The sequence below is a fragment of the Equus caballus genome, chromosome 6 (genome assembly GCF_041296265.1).
Source record: "Equus caballus isolate H_3958 breed thoroughbred chromosome 6, TB-T2T, whole genome shotgun sequence".
In the NCBI taxonomy this organism is placed as follows: Eukaryota; Metazoa; Chordata; class Mammalia; order Perissodactyla; family Equidae; genus Equus; species Equus caballus.
In genome coordinates, this window is record NC_091689.1 from 56,106,790 (window position 1) to 56,131,775 (window position 24,986).

The 24,986-nt window shown below is 37.7% G+C and overlaps 1 protein-coding gene across 23 annotated transcripts in view; it reads right to left on the reverse strand.

The window, feature by feature from the left end:
* Positions 1–24,986, reverse strand: part of EPS8 (EGFR pathway substrate 8, signaling adaptor) — a 171,367-nt gene that overhangs the window by 70,113 nt on the left and 76,268 nt on the right. For 2 of the 23 annotated variants that reach the window (XM_070269991.1, XM_070269982.1), the window contains one exon: positions 22,560–22,649. The exons of the other annotated variants lie outside the window; for them this stretch is intronic. The gene's annotated coding sequence lies outside the window, so the exon portion shown is untranslated. Of the gene's footprint in view, positions 1–22,559; positions 22,650–24,986 lie in introns of those variants that run through there. 23 annotated transcript variants of the gene reach the window in all.

Consider the following 24,986-nt stretch of genomic DNA (forward strand, 5'->3'; position numbering starts at 1 on the left):
CTACAATAAACTGACTTTTAACAGGGTGAAAACTTTTTATCAGTGGCAGTTTTGGGTTTGAAAGCACCCTGTGATATAACTGATCAGCTAATGCAGCTTTAGATGCCTCCTCACCACTGCCACCTCCCTTAAAGAGACCACCACTTACTCCATCACATGCCGTTGAGGTCTGATTAAAACTGCCGCTAACTTCTGGGGTTTTTGAATTTTTTGTAATAGACTTTATTATTCTTTAATCACTTTAGATTTATAGAAAAGTTATAAAGATAGTACGGAAAGTTCTTGTGTATTCCACACCCTGCTTCCTGCTTGTTAACATCTTACATTAGCATGGCATATTTGTCACCATTAATGAACCAATATCAATATTTTATTATTAACTAAAGTCAATATATTATGTAGAGTTCCTTAGTTTTTTTACCTAATGTTTGTTTCTGTTCCAGGATCCTACCCACAATATCACTATATTTAGTCCTCATGTCTCACTAGGCTCCTCTACTCTGTAACCATTTCTCAGACTCTCCTTGCCTTTGATGACTGTATGAGTTTCCGAGGGCTGCTGTAACAAATTAGAGGAATCCTTCCTTGTCTCTTCTAGCTTCGAATTATTGCTGGTAATCTTTGGCTTTCCGTGGCTTGTAGATGCATCACTCTAATCTCTGCTTCTGTCTTCATATAGCTTGCCCTACATGTCTATCTATGTTCAAATATCCTTCTTCTTACAAGGACACCAGTCAGTGGATTAGGGGCCACTCCAAGCTTGTATGACCTCATCTTAACTTGACCCATCTGCAAAGACACTATCTAAATGAGGTCAAATTCATAGGTAAGACGGGGGGTGGGGGGGTAAGATGTGAACATATATTTTGGGGGGACATAATTCAACCCACAACAATGACCCTGGCAGTTTTTTGGGGAGTACTGTATTTTGATATTCTGTAGCATATCTCTCAACTGGAGTTTGTCTGATGTTTTTCTCATAATTAGACTGGAGTTATAGGTTTTTGGAGGGGAAGACCACAGAGATATGTGCCATTTCCATCACATCATATCAAGAGTATGTCCTGTTAGCATGACTTATCACTGTTTATGCTAACCTTGGTCACTGACTGAGGTAGTGTTTGTCAGGTTTTTCCACTATAAAGTGACTTCCCTCACCGCCACCATACGGGCCTCTTTGTAAGGAAGTCATTCTATGCAGCCCATGCTTAAGAGGTGGAGAGTTTATGCTCCACTTCCTTGAGGAGGGAGCACGTGCATAAATTATGTGGAATTCTTCTGTATGGGCAATTGGTATATTCTCCACCGTTTATTTATTTATTTATTCTGAGTTTTTTTGTTTTTTTTAATGAACTGATAAGATGGAAAAACAAAAAAGAAGGACTCAGATTCATCACATAGAAACTCCTGATTATCCTTCCCCTGTAAAACTCCTACTTCAGGTAGTTCAGACAAGATCTGAGTTAAGCTTCAACTCTGTGCTGGGTACAGAATAGTGCTAAAAAAAAAAAAAAGAAAAGAAAGAAAGAAGAGAGAGAAAGAAAGCGAAATCAGGGCATGAGAGAGATCCCAGGTCTTAACAAAAAACCTTGGCTAAAACCACCAAAAGACGATGAGAATTTTAAAAAGTAAACATTTTCTAAGAAGTTCAAATCTCCCCAAAAGCAAAAAGTTGCTGAGTACGGATTCTCAGAAGAGGTAGAAGAACATTCACTGTGGGCATTTTCTCCCAGGATGAGAATAAAAGGACAACTTTTTCCGCTAATTCAGTTCTCAACTGAACAGATTTCAGGGAAGAACATTTTGGAACAAGAAGTAGAGAAAACCACCCCACTTACCCCAGCTGATCCCCACTCCCTAGTAATTTTTGTTCAAGTCTGTACTTTTGGTAAATCAACCTTGAGGTTAGGATTCACTGACATTCTATGAACCTTAGTGGAATGGTTCCGAAATTAACCTTTGTGCCTTCGTGTCATTGACTAGTGTAAAACAAAAGCTACTGAGGAAATTAGGATCTCATATATTTTTATTGCTAGATATCCTGTTTTCCATAGTAGCGTCATATGCTAAATGAGTACAGTTTAACACATTCTACAAGGGCAAACAAATAAAGAGTTATTCAGGACTGACGCAACCCAGTTGCGTGGAAGAACAGAGAAATGTTTTCTAAAATTATCTTTAGTGAACTCAGAACTGCTGAATTCATATTTCATTATGACGTATTCAATGGCCTCCAATAATAATAAATTATAAAACCTTACAGGTACAGTGAGAAGAGTTCTAACCCACGGATGAGATATAACATTTTAATATTTAACTACCCTGTTGCCACATGATTACCTTCATCTGCATTACCTAGAGCAAAGGACGTTAAGCAGTAAAAAAAAAAAAATACTGTAGGTGATTCACTCTGCACTTTCAGTACAGCTCCTAAAGAGTATCGGTGGTTTGCAAACTGTACAGCACACTTTTATACATGGTTACAACCTACAAAGAGGGAAATACCACCTTTAACTAACTGTTGTACTGAATTCATTCTGCTTTTCTAAATCATAAATACCTCTCCCTAAGATTATTACAAGGAAACATACTTAATTGTTAAAGTATACAGGACTTTTTTTTAAGCAATGAGATTCTGTTTAAATGAAGGTTCAGTAAGGCTTTCCACTATATTGCAACGCACATGCTTACAGCACCCCCAAAGTATTTCTCAGATATTTTGTGAAAAGATGCTACTTCTCATCTTAACCTCGTCTCTTCCTGTCTGAGTGTCATACACTCAAACATTGATTATTTTGCTAAGAGGACACAGAGGTATCGTATCTTATCAAGAATTATTCATTGTTTCAATTTGTGTGTTCTATTTTAGCAAGATACAGTTTCACAGATCCACATGCCAGGATAATGGTTACAAAAGAGGGCAGGGACTTTGCTCTAATAGAAAACTTTGTGTACTGCTTTAGGTATCAGACTGTATCAAGTTCAACACGTATAATTAGAAGCCCATGGAAAGTTCATGTCCGGGGAGATAAGGTAAAACTCTGCAATGATTCTTAACTGCTCCTTATTCCTATTATTCTATACCACTTAACATTTCGTTAACAAAGATAAAAATGCACTACTTTCAAAATACTATTTTCCATTTGTCTTCAAAAGTAGAGTCCTCATAGGCTATTAGAAAGTGATGTAACAGAGAACAGTCAAAACAGAAGAAAAAATCAATTCCAGTAATTATCTACATTCGACTGAATACAAAAATAACTGATCGTCAGTAGGTTCTTCTACAAAGAAAACAAAGCCCTGGCACCTCATCCAATTCATAGAAGACCTAGGACTAACAAAACCTCCTTGAAAATGTTCCCATCCTACGAGGAAGTTTTAGGGGAAAAAACAAAAAGAAAGAAAAAAAGAAAAGGCATATTCAGGAAAAGAGCACATTACAGGCAATGTAAGGGCAGCAGAGTATAAAGTTCAAAGGAAGCTGTATCAGGGGTGAGTTTAGAGAATAAAACCTCCCTCCAAGAAGGACTGAACCAAAGGCAAGATCAAGATCTTTAGAAATGTCATTGTAGTGGGGGAGAGCGACAACAAAAGCATCATTTATAGTATAATGTGGCAAGTAGAAAGAGAGAATGCGAGAACAGAAAAGAGAGGAGGAAAGACAAGAGACAGCTCGGTACATTTAGGAAACCACCAGGAGTACAGTTACTGAAGAATAACTTAAGAGGTTGAATGAAGCATATCACAGAGGACAAAGTTACATTTATGTCAAATTTTGTTAGACCAAAATTCAGTGTTTACTTATGGTGTCTATGTAATTGCTATTCACAGTATACTAAGATTATATGTCTTTTTTTGTACAAGCTTTGTCTTCTTTAGAGTTAATCTTACCCTCAGCCCTCAGTTTTCCTATATACCTTTCCATTAATTTCATTCCTTTACTCTCTACCAGAAGCAAAGTCTCCTTTCAATACATTTAAACACTATCTACTCTATCATTTTTATCTTTCTGCAGGCATTTCTCTCTAATTCTTATATACTCCCCATTACAATCTGAATTGATTACCCTCTACGTCTCCTGCACAGCTTTCATTGTGGGATCCACATTCAACATTATCCTTTTCATCACTTTCATCCTTCTTCTGTCTTAGATCCCTGTTTCCTGGATACTGTCTCCCTCTTTCTTATCTTTACTTTTTATCTTGGAAGAGCACATACTTCAGGAACTTCCTGAGAAAGAGCATAAGAAGGTAATTTTTGAAGCTTTATATGACTGAAAATGTGTTTATTCTACTTTCATAGGTGATCAGTAGTTTGTCTTGGTTTCAAATGCTACATAGGAATTGATTTTGGTCCCAGAATTTTGAAGCCCTTGTTCCATTTTCAGTGTTCTGCTGAGATGGCAGGTGCCATTCTGTTTCTCAATCTTTTGTATAGGGCCTATTTTTTTCTTTCTGGAGTTTTGGGATCTTCAGTTTTTTCCCATGATGTTCTGAAATTTCATGAATACATTAGTATAGGTGTTTTTAAAGAATTCAACATATTAGAAACTCAGTAGACCTTTTCAATTTGAAAATAAGTGTCCTTAAATTCTAGGAAATTTTCTCGAGTTATTTCTTTGACAGTTTCTTTACATTTTTTTAATCAAGTTTACGACAGTTTACAACATTGTGAAATTTCAGTTGTACATTATTATTTGTCAGTCACCATGTAAGTGCTCCCCTTCACCCTTTATGACCACGCCCCAACCCCCTTCCCCCTGGTAACTATGGTAACTACTCAACAATTCTCTTTGTCCAAGTGTTTATCTTCCACATATGATCCCTACATTTTTTTAAAATTTTCTTTTTCTAAAAAACTTTAATGTTCAGAACAGGACCTCTTAGACTGAGTCTCTAATTTTCCTGTCTTTTCTCTTTTGTTTTTCATTTCCTGGTATTTTTGTTCTACTTTCTGAGTGGTTTCTTCAACTTCATCTTCAAAAAACATTTTAATTTTTTCATATCTTCTATCAATTTTCAATTTCCAGGAGCACCTTTTTGTGCCCTAAATCTTCCTTTTCTTACAATAGCTGTTCTTATTTCCTGATTGCAGAGTATTCCTTGATCTTTCCGAGAATATTAATGATAATATTTTAAAGTTTTCCTCTCCCTTCACTGTCTCTATCTCTGTCAATATCCTTGTTTTCTCCAGGTTCGTTTTGGTCTCTGAATGTCTTCAAATGTCTGGTGACCATTGGTCACTGCTCACATTGAAGATGGAGCACTAAAAAGCTGATTAGAAAGTCTGTGTAGCTGGGTAGGGGCTGTCAACAAGTGGGCTTCACTGCAAAGCAGTCGGGCTGGGCTGTCCATCGGGGGACCTCCAACTATCAGTATCCAAAGATCTTTAGTACAGATTGATGAGATTCTTCAAAGAAGCATCTTCCAATTTCACACCCAGAGAATATATACCTTATGCCAAAATTCTGGAGATGAGTAGAAGTGTACTAGGGGTATCTGGCTACTCAGTAAGTATTTCACTTAACCCGCCACCATCCATCTGTGCCTTTGTATCCCCCAATCAAGAGTTCTCTAGCTCACATTCTCCACAGAATAGACTTCCACTCTTGCTGGAGTGTGGGGAGGCATCTGGGATCTGAGTTCACTTTAACACACTACCCTCTGATCCTCCTATGGTCAGCCTTCAGCCTCACCCTCACTGCCTCTCTGAGGGTCTGAAGTAACAGTCAGGTTGCTTCTCCATGTCTCTCCCTCACAGCTTAGTTCAGCTTCTCAGGACAGGTAAGTTCGTTACAATCATCCATGGCTTTCCAGACTCCCTCTGTCTCATTGAGTTTCTGCAGTTTTCAAATCCAGTTACTGTCATTTTTTGGAGAGAGTGGAATAAACGTCTGTGCTTAATCGGCCTTTTCTGTAACATATTTTCATTGTCTAAACATTGACAAATATTTGTTAAAGAAAAACTCAGGAGAAAAATTCAAGTCACCTCTAATATGAACTTGAAAGGTTAAGGTGGACTACGAAACATGAGTACCAGTTTATACCAAAAATAAAAGAACCATAAGAGCCGGAATGAAAGTAACACAAAAAATGAAAGAGATTTACCTCATCTATAGTCAGCTGATATTTTGGTGGTGTATGTTTAACTACCTGGTGTTATTATACAGCAAATGCTGTTTTCAAATCCCAGGAGAGAAATGACATTATAGTGTGTAAAAGTGAGGCAATATCCCCAGCTAAGTCAGACATTATTGTTAATGAAAACTGCTTTAATTGTTTTTCTAGCAATTAAATCACAGCTTTAAATGTACAACAGAGTTAGGTGCCTAAGTAAACCACTCATTTATTCATTTTAATTATTCAGAATTTTTATATATTTTTTCCCCAAAGAGAAGCCCATTTACATGAATATAACTGGGAACACATCCTTTTTGAGTTACCCCAAAACAAAACTCAGATATTTGTGCATTAGTCTTAAAATTCAAGTTGCCCATAAAAGTAGAATGAAACTTTCTTTTCTTGAGAGGTTATTTACATAGTCATAAAAATTAAAGGGAGAGAAAAATTAAGTCCAATGGGGAAGAAACTTTTTAATGAAGGCTATTAAACTGCATATTTAAAAGACAGTAAATATAAACTTTGATTGTGGATAGTACTGCCTTTGAAAAACGTCTGTCAAATTATAACAATGAAGTCCTCAAAAACAGCAGTAAAGTTCCTCATAACCCTGAAATCATCCATGAACTGGGGTAAATTTAGACATAGCTCTGTTCACTATTATAAAAAATAAATAAAACTGATTTATTAAGCATTAGTGTGTCAGCCACTGCATCAAGCACTTTATGTGCATTATCTTACTTTAATTCTTACCAGCTTCTGTGGTTACAAGAGCTTCTTATCCCCATTTTAGTGAAGACTCTGGGGCTTACAAAAGTTATAAGGAAAGGTAACTTGCCCATGACATCTACAAACCATGGCTAAGATCTGACCATAAGTGATGCTTTTAACCACTACTGTATACTTCCTTTAACTAATGATAAACCCAGTATTATGAAGTTGGTTGGAGATATGTCAACACTGATGAATTAAAAGCCAAAATGACCTTTGTAAATGATTCTTCAAACAAGATTCATTCAACATTAATTGGCACCAGCCAATATCAGTACTAATTCATTCACTCACTCAGCAAGTATTTACTATGTAACCATTATGTGCCCAGCAGTGCTCTCAGTGAGCAACATCAAAACTTCCTTCGATGATGAAAATGTACAATATCATCATTGTTCAATACAGTAGCAAAGCACAAGTGCTGAACACCTAAAGTAAGGCTAGTGCCACTGAGGAACTGAAATTTTAATCTTATTATTTAAATTAGTTTATATTTAAATGTAAATAGCCACATATGGCTAATGGTTCCCATACTGGACAAGATAGTTCTTGATACTGAGTGTACAGTTAACAAAATACACATGGTTCCTACATCCACGGAGCTTATTAGGGAGTTACCATCAAATAAGCAAAATAATAAATATTACAACTTCTGTTAATTGCTTAGAAGAAAAACACAGTATTTATAAGGATACAAAGTCAGACTGAGTCAAACCTAGCTACGAACTTCTAAAAAGTTTGGGACTGAGAGATTCATTCTGAAAATGCTATTTCAGGAATTCCTCATTTAAAATCCAGGATAATTAGTGAACCACTGAAACAAAGAATTTCTGTATTTTTTTTTGAGAGTGCTTTCAATGTTTCAAGACTAATGTACAGAAACAGCTCTCTGAGCAAAGAAACCTATGCAAAAATAATTCTGAACAAGAAGGTTGTTCTTTTTATCCTATTTCAGGTAACAGTCTGAATTTAAACAAAATAAAATGAAAGAGAATAGGGAAGAAGAATAACAAAAAATAAAACAGTAAAATCTATAAAATGCTAACTTTAGGTACTTTAGGTTTAAGAACCTGGATTTGCTGGGTCAGGAAATGAGAGAAAAACAACTGAACTCCTATTCCACTTGGGCAGAAGTGGGACTTTTTTTACAGTAACATGTCCACTTGGGGCCAGTGTCAACCTGTCTAAAAAAATTTTTTTTCCAGGAATTACATTTCTGGATTTGAGGACCTGGAATTGAAACAGAGTACACAACTCTCCATAGTGAATTAATAAGTGAAAAAGGTGTTTAGATCAGCCGGGAAGGGAGAATCACCAAAAACCTTCATGATCCTGGATCCTGTTGTGTGGGTTTTTGTCTGGAAAGTTAAGATGGATTTGTTTGGATAAGTAGGCTATTTGAGGTCAGAAGGAAGAGGGAATTATCACAAAGGCTGGTAACGCCACATTTGCATTTCTTTCTTTCCATTCCCATAGTTCCCATTCCTAAGCAACTGAGAAAATGGCCTATTGGCCGAGGTAGGTAAAACTGGGGAGGGGAGCATGACTGAATTTAACTAAAAAGAGGTGCTCATGAAAAGACGTTTATTTTCATATTTCCAAATAGCCCCCAAATTAATTCCAGCTCTTTATTAAATAAACCGGGTATCATTTAGCTAGCATAATCGCTGTCCCCCATTTTAAGCCAAGTGATTTTATAAAATCAATGCACTAAGAGAACTTGACTACTACAATTGCTCATAGCAGTGAGAGGAAGAGGAGGAAGAGGAGCATGAGGAGCAGGAGCAGCAGTAGCTGCTAACATTCAGACAGCACCGCGTACCAGGCACAGTTCTAAGTGCTTTACTTGTACTTAGTCTCTTTTAGCTGTCAACACGCTCGTGAGGTAGGAACCATTATCATCCTCACTTTACAGATGAGTTAAGCTAGGAACAGAGCTTAATAACATGCCCAATGTCAAAAAGCTAATAACTAGTAGATATGGAATAAAATCTAACCACTTTGCCACACAGAGGCAAATGGTTAGTTATTTACCCAAAATCACATGGTCACATAGCACCTAAATAGAACTACAATGATATTTTTTCTTTTGCTACAAACCTATTACACGTGAGAGCGTAAACATTTGTAGAGAAAAGAAGGAACAGTCTAGCTGTATTTATAAGGAAGAAAGAAAAGGAACTGGATTCTGGATGTTTATAAAGTAAAGGAGGAGATAATCAGGACTATTAAAAATAGTATCAAGATAAAAGCGAAGACAGTACCTGAAAAAGACAATGGACCATAGAGTTTCAAAAGGATCCCAAAATTCTAAAAGGGCATGGGACCACCTTAACTTTAGCTCAGCAAAGTCCACGCCCGTTACAAAGAATTTCTGTGTGGGAACATATTTCCAAGTGTATAGTAGCAATCAATAAAACTAGAATTGGGGGCCGGCCCCGTGGCCGAGAGGTTAAGCTCACGCGCTCCGCTTTGGTGGCCCAGGGTTTCGCTGGTTCAGATCCTGGGCGTGGACATGGCACCGTTCATCAGGCCATGATGAAGCAGCATCCCACATGCTGCAACTAGAAGACCCACAACTAAAATATACAACTATGTACTGCGGGGATTTGGGGAGAAAAAGTAATTAAAAAAAAGAAGAAGAAGCTTGGCAACAGTTGTTACTTAGCTCAAGTGCCAATCTTTAAAACTAGAATTGACTTTTATATTCAACTTTGAGGCAACATATGTTTTTAAAACATGGGGACATATAAATTATTATCAAATAAATATACCAAAAAGTAAAAAGAAAAAAAGGCTTTATGAAACTACAGAAATATGACATTTTATCTCCAATAAACAGAATGATACATAATAGTGGGTACTTTTACTCTAACTTCCGTGGGAAATATAGTCTCTCAGGACTTCAATAAATGAACTTAAAACACGTGCAGCCTTTTCTAACATAATCTTATTTAGTTTTATTGAATGTGAGGGGGAAAAGAGTTAACAGTTTTCTTAAAGCTGCTAAGTGTCAGCTTTGCTTAAACTCAGCAACCTTGTCTAATAGTTTCAATGCATTACACTCCAAGAGAGATGCATGATTGTTTCTGACGACAAATGTTTTCTTATATTTCGTAATATTTTTAAAGTAGTTTTCAAACTCCATAGATTTGTGTATGTAAGCAATAAAAATCTACAAATGAAGAATATCAGCATTTTAAATGACCTTTTGGCCTTTTGATGATCCAAACTGAAATCATTTCAGAAGCTTTTATAGATAAAAGTTTAACCAATCTAATACTACTGCCTTATCAAACTTAAGTATTCTATCGTTCTTTTACTTAAATCTGATCAAAGGTTCCCCATCACCCTCCAGAAAACATCCAAGTTGACTGCACAGCACAGTGCTCTTTTGTGATCTGGCCCTTCATACTGTAAAGCTTCCTCTCTCACCATCTTTGCCTGCCTGCCACCTCCACTCCACCCCCCCAAACCCTTCCCCCGCTCACACAGGCACACCACGATTCAGCCATACTGAACTATTTTGCAGACTCTTGCCTGCAAGTTACATCCTCTATCTGGAACATCCTCTCACCTAAAAACCTCTCTGCCACCTTCACCTGGCCAGCTCCTGCCCACACTTCAGATCTCAGTCTTGGGAGGCCCTCCCTGATTTCTCTACAGCAGGATAGTTGCCTCTCTCATGTGTTCCCATAATGCTTGAGTCTAACACTAAGACGCACCTGTCACACTGTAGGAACTTCCTATTTTGTTGTTTGTACACAGGACTGTAAGTTCCTTGAGGGCAAGGGCTAAATAATTTTATTGAATACAAAGTGCTAAGCATAGCTCCTACCATGTAGTAAGTTCTCAACACTCATTCAGTGAATGAAAAAATTATGCCAATAATTATTTCTTACTTGGCCAAATTAAGATGTTTATTTCAAATCTTCTTATTAACAAAAGCCAGAATGGGGGCCTAGTGGTTAAGTTTGGCATACCCTGCTTCGGCGGCCCAGGTTCAGTTCCCAGGCACAGACCTACACCACTCGTCAGTGGCCATGCTGTAGTGGCAGCTCACAAACAAAAAGAGGAAGATTGGTGACACACGTTAGCTCAGGGCAAATCTTCCTCAGCAAAAAAAATAAAATAAAAAAATATTTAACATCACTAGCTTCTAACAAGAGCCACTAAAGGAAAAGTGCAAGCAGTGTCAACTCTACTCCTAAATCCCTGTCAGTCACCCCATCTACTCCCTCCTCCTGCCTCTCCATCGTGACTTCTTATTGCCAGCCACCATCCTTATTTTCCCCAAATGGAGTGGAAAGAGAAATCCTCATCTAACTACATCCTCTCACCTCTCTAATTCTATCCCCTCCTGATGTGAGTATCAGCCCTACAAGAACCCAACCACTTTCTCTGAATGTAAGAAAATATCATTCCTGGACTTGCCACTGGAAAATCCTAGATGTCAGCTTGATTTAGGTTTGTCATGAGATTAGAAGTCAATGAACGTCGAAGTCAATAGCATTCCTTGCTTTGCCACTACTCTTCCTAACCCTATGCCCTTGGACATGTCACTTAAACTCGTGGGTTCCCAATTAGTACTGATTAAGCTGGAAACTAGTGTATCTCTCTCCAAGAGTTCTTTGCACCTCCCAAGTCCAGTGCATTAGCTCAGTGACATCATGACAAAGGCCAGCACACTGGCTCAGTGACCTGCTTCCTGTCACAGAAATTAACCTATGCAGATCACCTGCCAGAACAGAGCATAGGAGAAAAGTATCCTACTTTCTTGTGTGTGTGTGTGTGTGTGGCTGGAGGGGGAGTTGCATAAGTAACTCTGATGACTAGCTGTGTTGCTCTCATAACCTCCAAGCCTGCCTACAGAGAAAGCATGTGACAGGAGGAATTTTATCTTTTTTTTTTTTTTTGACAATTTAGCTGCTAAGAAGCCCTGGAAATAGCACACTCCAACTAGTAAGCTGGGAAGAAAAAGATGAATTTCCTGCTCTCCCAAGAACTGAATTAGTTCCATCCAGTGATGCTAAAACAGAAATTTTTCTAGGATACAAGTATTTGAATTTTACGAGATACGAGACTTAGTGTTTACAAGAGTGTGCTTAATCTCAACTGCCACTGTTGTCACCTCAGGGAAGGCCAGTTTTGCCAAGAGCCACGTGGCTGCTTCCCTGCCATGAAGGAAATAGGATGAAACACAGTGGCCTCCTCTTGTAATGACTTTCTGTGCCAAAACAGAGAACCAAAGACTCCAACCGATCAAGGCCCAAATGCTTAAGGTTACAAAAATGAAAAATAACCAATTATCAATCCACGAATATAAGTGGGCAAAGGACAGATGACCCAGAGTATGTATGGATCACTGCTACCCACAAACGATCCTAAACATATCTGACTGCTCTTGCAACCCTTACAGCGGCTCAAATGACAATCATCTGCTCTTAGAAAACAAGTTTTACAGCTGCTCCCTGAGAGGACGGGTGAGCAAGCTTGCCTGTTCCTAGCATCCAAAGACCACTTTCCTATTCCTAAAAAAAAATAACATTTCTGCAGAAAAGGAAAATGCTTTTGGGGTGCTTTTTTCAGAGCTACTGGAAACAATAAAAACTTACTGTTGGGGCCTGCCTGGTGGTGGAGCGGTTGTGTTTGCGCACTCTGCTTTGGCGGCCTGGGGTTCACCAGTTTAGATCCCAGGCACAGATCTATTTATCAAGCCATGCTGTGGCAGGCGTCTCATACATAAAGTAGAGGAATATGGGCACAGATGTGAGCTCAGGGCCAATCTTCCTCAGCAAAAGGAGGAGGATTGGTGGCAGAAGTTAGCTCAGGGGTAATCTTCCTCAAAAAAAAACCTTACTGAGTAATTCCAATGCTTTTATTGTGATATTACAGAATAGTAAAATGAACATACTATGAAGATAGACAGCCCTGAATATAAATCCTGACTCCTCCCCATCTGTGTTTGTGACCTTGGACAAACATTATCCTCTCTGAGCCTCTCTTTACTCATCTGTAAAATGAGAATAAGACTGTTATGAGGATTACATGCAAAAACACACGTAGATCACGTAAGATCTGCTATGCATATCTATGTATTTATCAGTTCTTTATTTTCCTGAAGAAACGTATATTGGAGAGAAATAGAAAGTGGAAGGTTTTCTTTAAATACTGGTTCTAAAAAGGAAATTCACTGAAGTAAAAACCAGTTGCAACCAATCTAATACAACTCAAGAGAAATAAATACGTGATGATCAGTGTAAAGAATGTTACCAATTACATACTAAAATACCAAAAAGAAAATTCTTTAGCTTACCATTCAAGGTCCACCACAATTTTGCCCTAAATAACTTCTTCCAGTCTTCTCTCCAGCATTCCCATCTATAAACCTTCACTACCTCCACAGTCTCATTTGGCAACTTTTTATGTTTAATATTTTCTAATGTGTCTATGAACAACCACTCTGATTCATTCCTTTGTATCTCTGACACAGCTCTGGGGTTTGGCAAACTAGTAGTCTTTTGTAAAATAATTCCTGTACTAAACTTGTGCTATAGAGAGTTTTATATACACGTGCTAAAAGAAGAGTCTCATATTTTAGTGACCAAAAGGGGTATTATTACCAACATAAATTTCCTCTCAGATTTACACAAACAACCACTGACACAAATGACTCCGGCCAGAGGCAAAATTGATGCAAAACAGAAGCTAATTTAGAAGTGCAGAATTGAATTGAAATTTTAAAAAAAACCTATTTAGCAGAATTTATACAGTCACAATTAGATAAGACCCTGAGTGTCAAATGAGTGGAAATACCAATGAAACTAGTGCTGTTGGTGTGGTCACGTATCAATGGTGATTTCAACATCTGATTTGAAAAGCAGAACTTTCAGTAAAAGTTGGCCTATTTATATCAAGGAGGTTCAGAACTGACTCAGAGGAAAAAGTATTATCCACTGACTCACCAAGACCACTTCCTGAAACACCCAATGTTTTTCTTGGAAGGAAGTCTACACAAGTGCCATTTCTTTCAAACACTGATTAGACAAAATTGAAGTGTAACATGAAATGGACAAAAGATATATATTTTCCAAAGCCAACTACGTTTCAAAGTGGTTTCAAAGACCATTCCGTAAACATATATTATGTAGTCATGAAAGGCAAGACTTAACACAGTCAAAAATGGATAATCCAAGGTATACTATAAGGAATAAACCACTATCCACACACATCCCTCCTTATACCATAATCTCTTAATGATAAAGAAACAACGTTATGATTCTAATCCACAAAATGAACTAATGTCTTTGGCTTCAAAACAGTCACTTTTTTTTTCAAATTATTTTCTCCTCTCCGAATCAACTGTGTGGCCAATATTTAATAATAATAATTTATACAAACAATAAATAACACTTATTAAGTGCTTATGTGTGTCAAACATTGTTATTAGTTCTTGGCATGCATAATTCAATTGATAATCACAACTCCTCTAAGAGGTAGGTACTATTATTATCTCTATTCTACCGATAAGGAAACTGAGGCACAGAACAATGAAGCACCTTGCCCAATATCACACGATGAGTACATGGTAAAGCCTCAAACCCAAGCAGGCCAATGCAAGAGCCCAAACTCTCACTTTCTATGCTATGTGTGTGTGATCCCCCCATGAGAATGCTTGCTAAAACTTAAATACACTTAAGCACACACAGATACACGTACAACACATATACACATTTGTATAAACATTTCACATTTATATAATCTGTGCTCAATTTTACATATGTCCTTCTCACGCATTAGTTTATCAATTCTAACGTGACTATTATATCAATAGGATTTGGGTACAAATAATACCAAGTCTTTAATCTAGAAGAACAGTTACTTAGATAAGCTTTGAAACATTCCACTGTCCAGATACACTTATGTCAGTCTCCTTGTTTTTCAGTTCTAAAACACTGGAAACATCTCACAGGACTATGAAAACACCTAAATGATACTGCCCTGGACACAGTCCCTGGGGGAGAAAAATACACATAACATTTCCTTCTTCAAAATAACAAGCAATTAAACTGAATCTTGCTGTTTGTTTCCTCTTGAGTAATCTAGACCTGGAAGGAGTTCAAATATCTGACTCTAACAGTACTCTGCTTTCAGTGAAAGACCGTCTTTTAATATGCCAAGTCAGCTAATAAGTGTTCACTCCTATCTATAACTGATTCATAGAAACTAGTTTAAAAATTAAATGACTGCCTATTTCCAGCTCTAAACATTTGAAAAAGAAATTCCCGGTTAGCTAATGAGGCAGAATAAACACTGTGAAACAAGCCACAGCACTCTGACCTTCAGATCATTAAGGAGCAGTGTAAGAAAGGCAGATTTATCCCAAAACGGTGAAGGCCTTAGAGCAGCAGCCTAAGGCAATACAGCACCCCAGTGTTACCAGCACTCTGGAGGTGCTGAAGACTCAGGTGCTCTTGGAAGCCGGTCTGCCCACTGAGATTTTAGGGTCAAGACAGGGTCGTCTTGCTTCCTTATAGCAAATTGTCTACCCAAGTGACCTAGTGAATGAAATTCTACCACTGGAAATTAATTTATTCTTTTGAATTAAACCTGTTTATCCCTAGGAACCACTTTTAAACTACAAACCCTTCTGGGAGTGATAATACATTATGTCATTAACACTTAAGTATGAATTATCAGACACTATCTCCTAGGACAGGAGGAAGCTAGAGTCATGTGAGAACATCTATGAAGTCAGTGAAGAAACATAAGAAATCTGCATAGAAATGGAGCAGTAGCAAGCTAATGAAGAAAAACTTGGCCTGTCTAAAAGAAGACTTTTGCCTATGGTATAACCAGGTATTAATAATTACTGAAATTATGAAAGGAATTCTAGCTTATACATGGAATAATTATTTAGTAGAGGAAAACATCCCACACAGTGAGCAAAACCACCTAAGAAATTCATTCAGTATTGTTTGTCTACACCTACCAGGTCTTGTGCTTTTGCAGGGTAGCAAATAACAAACGACATGGTTTCTCTCCCTCAGCAGCACTCAGTTTAGTGAGACAGATGTGCAAAGAGAGCATTACAATGCAATTCAATAAATGCTACTGTCATGGGATGAACTGTGTACTACGAAAGCATCTACCTAGAGCAACTGTTGGGAGGTTTTCTTATAGGAGCAGACAGTAGAACCAGACGTTGAAAGACACAGAGCAGTGTGTCAATCGGTACGTGGAAGGGTATTCCAGACATACGCAAAGCAGGGTACAGGGAAGCAAACGAGTCTGAGTATAGTGAGATATTTGATGTGGCTGAATACAGGGTATATAAAAAGATTTTGCATGTGCGTATGTGTATACACATACATATATACATATACATATATATATACTAAACTGGATTATCATATACTCCACTTTAATAAAGATCAAAAGACCGGGGCTGGCTCGGTGGCGCAGTGGTTAAGTGTGCACATTCCACTTCGGCAGCCCAAGGTTCACCGGTTTGGATCCTGGGTGTGGACACAGCACTGCTTGGCAGGTCATGCTGTGGTAGGCGCGCCACATATAACGTAGAGGAAGATGGGCACGGATGTTAGCTCAGGGCCAGTCTTCCTCAGCAAAAAGAGGAGGACTGGCAGATGTTAGCTCAGGGCTAAACTTCCTCAAAAAAAAAAAAAAAGAGCAAAAGACATAATCTCTAATTTACAAAAGCAAGAAACTGAACTTTTTTTATGGTGTGTTGCATTTTTTGGTGAGGAAGATTGGCCCTGAGCTAACATCTTTGCCAATCTTTCCTCTTTTTGCTGAGCTAACATCTGTGCCAATCCTCCTCTATTTTGTATGTGGGACCCTGCCACAGCAAGGCTTGATGAGTGGTGTGTAGGTCCATGCCCAGGATCTGAACCAGCGAACCCCGGGCCACCGAAGTGGAACACGTGACCTTAACCACTACACCACCAGGCCAGCCCCCAAATTGAACTGTTTTTGAAAAAAGAAAGAACACCTGTCCAGTTTTTACCAACTCTTGATTTCAAGTCCACCTCTAACGCTATCTGGCAGCGCCTCTTACACACGCCATTTCTCACTGATGCTTACTTTTCTCACTAGTCAAATGAAGTAGGGCACTATATTCTACTCCTACACACCAATCTCACAGTATATTGAGGGGATAAAATAAGACAATGTATGTATAAAATTACTTTAAAAGTATAAAATGATTTGGAATAGATATGCTCCTTTACAAAAAGACCATTTGAATTATGAAATGGCTCAAAAAATTTTTAAAAATTTCTCTGTATTTTTCACTTTTTGAGCTTTTAAACAATCTAATTTGCATACAAACTTCAGTGGAAAACACCCACTGAACCAAATAAAATACATCAGTATTCCCAAGGGGGTAAATAGATGTATTATATCTCTCTCTCTCCCTCTCTCAAACATAGATATATTCAATAAGATGGCTTCAAAGGTTAAATTTTTAAAGCGATAAGAGAAGATTTAGATTTTGCTTTTACAATTAATTAGCCTATTATTAAGTTCCATACCAAATATCAATAGGAATTACAAAATGATGTTAACAAAAGTTAAAGCTTGGGCCGGCCCCGTGGTGTAGTGGTTAAGTTTGGCGCATTCTGCTTGGGCAGGCCAGGTTCACAGATTCAGATCCCGGGTGTGGATCTACACCACCAGCCATGCTGTGGTGGCATCCCACATACGAAATAGAGGAAAATTGGTACAGACGTTAGCACAGGGCTAATCTTCCTCAAGCGAAAAAAGGGGAACGTTGACAACAGTTGTCAGCTCAGGGAGAATCTTCCTTAGCAAAAAAAAAAAAAGTTAAAGCCCATTTAAAAGCTATAACAAACATGTCTGTAACTTTAAGAAAGTTAACATCAACTTGATATCTTATGACAAATCAATTGTTAACTGCAGTAGTTAGAATACTCCCTCCTCCTGGAAATGAACCAAGAGACATTGACGATATCTAACTTAGTAATTTTAATGCTTAAGAAAGAATCCATTTAAAATAAACTAATAGTCTTCCACATGTCAGTACCACCAATCCCCTTCCGAACATACCCTTTGAAAAATATATTATTTGTGGGGGACCAGGGGGTGTCTTTTTTTCCACACCGATCCAAATGAAACTCAGCAAGCGTTTCCCTCACCTGCTAGCCAGCATTATTACTCTTTTGGTAAGGAAATAGTCTTGTGACATCCAGTTACAAACTGCTCAAACTTCACATTAAACCCCCAACAATCTGATACTGTTCAACTAAAGTTCGTGCAGGTTTAAGCTTAAGTAAAGGATACACAAGCATCATTATTAAATTCTTGTATAATCAGCTGCACAAGTGCTGTTTTTACCACTTATTAACTACTATTTTTTTAACTCAAAGACTAACACTCAAGAATAACCCTAAAATGCTTTCTTTCCTTCTGTCTCCAACTACCATTTGCCTTCCCACCTAAAGTTATCCTCTCTTTCCTTAATTGTTGCAAACTCCTATTTCACGTCCATTTTATGGTAAATATCTTGTAAAATAGTCCTTCCATATCTATACAACTTTATTCCACACACTTGGGAAATATGTGACCCTCTCTTTCCCCATTCATTCTTTCTACTTCATAAATTCCTCAATGCACCCAAACCTGTAAGTAAATCGTCTCAATTTAGAAGTTCAAGTTTGATTATGAAGAAATAAGCTCCACAAATAGGAAGGATCTGAGTATTCAACTTCTTAATTAAACCTCTAAGCATGATGATCATGTGCTACTAGGTCACCCGGTGATCATCCAGAGAACCTGGGATCACATGTGCTAATCCAGAACACACTCCCCCTCAGCTGGTTATTTTTAGAAAAGAAGCTATGTTCAGTCTATCTCCATTGTAATAATGCAAATTCACTATTCCTTCTCAGGATCAGATCCAGCTGAAGCAGTCTACATTCCTTTTTCCTGTCTTTTCTATGCAGACTAGCTCCAAGTCAAGCTCTATTCAGATACTTTGACAGCAGTTGAGGTTTGGGAAAGCTGGGCTGCAAGAGGCCTAGGGGAACCTCAGATTACCAACCATCTGAGTAGTTTAAAGGTAACCAGGTGGGCTTCGGAGAGGAGGGGTACTCCCAGGCCTTCACCCAGGCAATCCCTGTCCTCACAATGAAACCATGAATTTCCCAGTGAAATGTCCTTCTTTGTCCATTCAGTAAATCTTGCTGAGGGCTTACTATAAGCCAGTAGGTCTTTATGAAGTTAGATATACAATGATGAACAAACCGATATAATTCCTGTCCTCAGAGATGACAGGAGATACAATGGCCTTCTTTGATGGTCCCTTGAATATGTCCAAGCTCCTTCCATCTTCAAGCCCTATCACTCTCGTCCGGGATAGTTATCCTCTTTGTCTTTGCCTGCCTAACTCCAGAATCTCCGCTTCACTCCCTCTTGGGAAGTCTTCCTCTGAACCCCAATTTATATTAGATCCCTCATTACATGTTTTCATAGCACCCTGAAATTTTCTTCATAAAACTTCACAATGAGACATACGGGCCAATATTTATTTAATATCTGTTTTTCAAAAATAAACTGCTACCGGGTACACTTTCTATTGAAGCAGATCACCCTTTCTTATTTTGCACTTTATACTGAAAACACGTTAAGTCTCATCTTTCTTTTAGGGAAATATTGTTTCAGGTTTGTAATATGAGACTTGAATTTTCTGTGCTTTACATTTTCTTTACAACATCTTATAATTTATCCAAAGATCTTCCTTCACATGCAAATTTTATAATAAAATTAAACAATTCTCTAAGAATTCTTATTTATTTTTTGTGTGTATAACTAAAGTGGGTTTTTTAATATTTTAGATACTACCTAAATTTACTACAAATGTCCATATCTGATATCTTGGTATTTTCCAGGCAGAATTTCGAATAGTCTGTACTCAATTTTTGTGTGAGGAAGATTGGCTCTGAGCTAACATCTATTGCCAATCTTCTTTTTGTTTGAGGAAGATTGTCCCTGGGCTAACATGCGTGCCAATCTTCCTTTGTTTTGTATGTGGGTTGCCACCACGGTGTGGCTTGATGAGTGGTGCTAGGTCCGTGCCTGGGATCTGAACCTGTGAATCCGGGGCTGCCAAAGCACAGCACACAAACTTAACCACTGTGCCACCAGGCCAGCCCCGTACTCAATTTTTATAAACAAATTTTCTCTACCATATTCTTATCTGGAGAGACCCAGACAAACATGAACCCCACTAGTTACTAAATGTGAAACTTCAGGCTTACTTAGCCACTATGAGCCTAGTTTCCTCATGTGTAAAGCAGTTATAAAAATTTTTCAAGGGTAAGAGATAAATATGAAGTATACAAAGCCGCTAGCAAAATATCATACTAAATAAATATCAATTCCTTCCCACATGTACACATTTGAAAATGTAGCCCTCTATGAAATATAATACCAGTTCCCATTACCTCAACTGATTTCTTAAAAAAGGACAAGCCTAAGTTTTTTTGCTTCACAAACTTTCTATAAAGAGTCAAGTTGTAAATACTTGGAGTTTGTGGGCCACACACGGTCTCTGTCGATATGCTTCATTTTTGTTTTTGCTGTGCTTTTAATAACCTACTAAAAATGTAAAACCTATTCTTGGCCTATAGAAAGAAAACAGCACACTGGCCACAGATTGCTAACTCCCTGCTTTAGGTTCATAAATACTCATCAACTCCACTCTTACTTTCCTATATATTCATATAATATTTGGCTCTTAATCAACAATCAGTTGAAGAATTACTGTCTCCACTACTTGTCAAACCTTCAGTTTCACGAACACTAATTAAACACTTGTTTATATGTAAGGCCCCATTTGGTAACTGATTGCCCAAAGACAAAGAGATAAGTCACGTGCTATAAAAGAGGTATAAATAAAGCCTTTTGGGGCCAGCCCCGGTGGCCTAGTGGTTAAGTTCAGTGCACTCCATTTTGGTGGCCCGGGTTCGGTTCCTGGACATGGACTTACACCACTCATCTGCCAGTGGCCATGCTGTGGCGGCGGCTCATATACAACAAAGAGGAAGACTGCCGCAGACGTGAGCTCAGGGGGCATCTTCCTCAGCAAAAAAAATAAAAAATAAACTTAAAAAAATAAAGCCTTGGGGCCGGCATGGTGGCGTAGTGGTTAAGTTCATGCACTCTGCTTCAGGGGCCTGAGGTTCGCAGGTTTGGATCCCAGGTGTGGACCTAACAACGCTCGTCAGGCCATGCTGTGGTGGCATCCCACATAAAGCAGAGCAAGACTGCCACAGATGTTAGCTCAATGACAATCTTCCTCAAGCAAAAAGAGGAAGACTGGCAACAGATGTTAGCTCAGGGCAATCTTCCTCACAAAACAAAAACTACTAAATAAATAAACAAAGCGTTTTGAAGCCTTCCTCTAGTGTCACCTCTCTTTCCTCTGTTTTTTTCTGAGCCTGCTACTAATCCGGATTTACAGCATAACCAGTTTATGCTCATTATACTCATGACCTCAGATTTCTCTGACCATAGTCCTGCACTGAAAGCGGTGCTGGTTTGAGTTCCTTTAAGAGAATCTGCTCCCCAATCGCTCATTCTCCATTAGGCTCTCTCCTTTCCCTTCTGACATATTGTTATAAATTCACCTCCTTTTTTTTCCAACTTCCAACTCAATCGTTTCATCTTCTCTTCCTTAGTTCAGCTCACCTCCTTATCACTATTGTCCAATTTTTCTCCCTTTTTATGTATAATCCCAATGAAAAACACTCTGAATTAGGTCTCAGAATTAGTTTCTGTTATTGTTCTGCCTCTGACAATCTATGCACTTCTTAGCCTGAGTACCTTTGTTTCTTCATCTATCATGGGGGTCAAAACAGCCTGTGATGTCAGTTACAAAGTACTCTAGCAGGCCACTAAGATGTACGATTCAGAAGTCAGACACGATTCAAGAACTGGCTCTGCCATTTATATTTATGAGCTATCGACCTTGGGCAAGTTAATCAGCCCCTCTATGCCTCATTTTCCTCATCTGTAAAATAAAGGCAGTAATAACACCTACTTTATAGGTTTCATGAGGATTACACGGCATAATTCATGTCAAGCACTTATCATAGTGCCTAGCACATAGTAAAGGCCTCAAAAATATGTTAAAGATAATTATTATTATTTAAAGGTAAGATACATTTTTACATCAGGGGGCCACAAGACTTTCATGTTAATGTCTCAGTCTCTACGTGCTTTTGAGCCTATCTATCCTTTTCCACTGGTAACTTTACGCCCTTTTTTACAAGACTGGTTAAATAAGTTCTTTGTCATTTTGCTCTGTTGTACTGTGTTCCTCCCCACAGGGACTATTTAGTGTCTTTCACATTAAAAGAGAGGGGAGAGGAAGGAAAGAGAGAGAGAGTATCATCAGTTCATACTCTATGTTATCAATTAATACAGTCAGTTCTGTTATAATGCCACCTATCCATTCCTAAAAATTATGATGTTTGCAAAATCATGTCATTAAAACCACAGGGCTTATGGGAAAAACGGCCATCAGTGACCATAAAAGAGAAAACAACCTAATAAAGACCATAGCACAGTTTTACATACATTAAATGGGTAAAAAATAAATAAAACTACATATATATGACACTTTACCTTCAACAAGACCTGAAATTTGCTTGTGCAATTGGGTGTCCAAACGGTTGCAGGTTGTGAGTTATTGTGAAATGGTGGAAGAAGGGTGATCTGAAATTGGAGGGAAAGTTATGAAACGAGATATGGATGGCTGTGCTCATACCATGCAGTGCAGTGAAGCAGCTGGAAGATGCCTGAGGCACGTGCACGTGCATTTTGTGTATTCCTATGTGGCTCAGTTCAGCGAGGTGAAATTTTCAGTGTTCACCTAGTATTTCTCAGATAAAATCACGCATTAACATACGTGAAATTTACATTATACTCAAATTGTTCCCTAATATCCATAATGTAGGAATAAATCTCATTTTCAAAAAAAGCACGATAGCAGAAATGACTGTATTTATTCCCAAATTATGAAATCATGAAAAACGTTCTCTGACTCAGAACCGTAGCCACCATTTACAAAGCCTGTGTTACTCTGCAATTTCCTATCAGCCCAAAGCTGTTACCTAGAAATAACCTGTTCCTCCCTTGTCAGTACTGAGCCGCTAAACATGATTTAAAACACTTCTTAACTGCATCTTTGATTGTGTTTTCAGCTTTCCCTGCTGGGGACGGCTCCTATTCAGACAGTCATGACATACTTGTTTAGACCTCTAGTTGACACCTGACCCCAATGTCCATTCCGACAAGGAGCAAAATGTCTGGTAGTCAATAACTCACTGTCATGTCATTCCATTTATTCAAATACTTATAATGAGCATCTACTGAATCCAAGGCAGCATAGGAGATACAAGATGAAACCAACAAGATGAAACCACATCCAACTCATCATAGTAAGAGAGACTTAACTTAGTGGATCATCTAAAGTCAGTGAATGTTATATAGGAGGTGTAAAACATTGTAACACATGTAAAAATAACTGTAACACAAGCTAGAACAAGAAGCACCTTAAGAAAACGCAGAAATTACAAAACAGATTACTTTCAACGTTGGAAGAGGGGACCAGGAAAAATTTACTGAGGGTGATTAGCAGACCTTGAGGATGAGGTAAATTCTGGATATGAGGGAGACACTTTCTAATTGTGGTGGGACAAAAGAAATAGGCAGGAAATGGGAAATGTAAAGCATAAAGATCAAGGAGCTTAGGCCATAACTTAAACTACATGACTACAAATGATAAGTTACACGGTGGACTGTGAATTTTATATGATGGGGAATGGAAAAGCCGCTGCCAATTTTTAACCAGAAGAGTGCAACATCAGTTATGAATGGGTAAAATGGAGTGCAATTGGCTTTCACAAATCCAGGCTTTGAATAAGTTAAGGGACTTCATTCAGAGGCCTTGGAATGCCAGGCAAGCACAGCAGGAGGGCTTTCCCCAAGACAATCCCAGCCTTTGTGTCCAAGATTGATATTCACGGCTCTACTTAATGGATACTAACTGTGTCATTTGGTCTGGCAAATTGAATAGAATAGTCGAATAAAGAAAAGTTACCTGCAAAATGAGGGCATTTTTTATTTAGAAAGACAAAGAATACAATGCAACCTAATAGTAATAATAATACTGTCAGATATTTAAATCTGATCATTAGGATCATATAATTAGGAAAGTTAAATAACATGGTTCTGAATTACATCTAAATATCTCACACAACGTATTTTTAATACTCAAGAAACTATATACCAACGTTTCTAAAAAGCAAAGCCTTCTCAGACAAATGTTCGTATGAAATTTACAGCAAGCTTAAGAAGCACACATGGTATTTCAAGTCAGATTTTACATTATCAAGTACACAGAGACAATATTTCACAAATTGCTTTAAAATTTTAGACAATATATCAAGAATTAAAACTACCACAAGTTTCTTCTAATCAAGTTCCCAATCTAATTAATATATTCTATACACAAGATTCTGTATACAAAAGTTTAACTAAAACAACACGTATAATTTTTTCATATAGCTGAAAAGTCCATTTGTAAGTGCTTACATGCCAAATTAAAGAATTAAAAACATGTACACAAACCTCAATAAAAAGAATTATATATTCTTTTATAAATAAAATAAAATAGAATTTTTTCTAAAATAAAATACAAAAATTTTTAAAGAATACTTGTTCAATTAAATTAGAATTATCCTATAGGGTAAATGATCAAAAGTCTATGTGATAATCTACTTCATTATATCTTCTGTACAAAATTTTTATACTTTTCAACTAAACCATTATTTAAAACTCTAAAACATAATGAACTGACCTCGAGTCTCCTTAAAACTCCAAGGCAGTTCCCTTAAGTAAACTTCATACCTACCTTGATGAATTAATGACACCTGATTTTACTAAAAGCTAAACTAAAAAGGAGACTTCTCTAAACAATTTATTTAAGAATTATTTACATAGAAAATGAGTCTAAACAGCTTATCCTCTCTGTAGTCATTTCCTCTTATA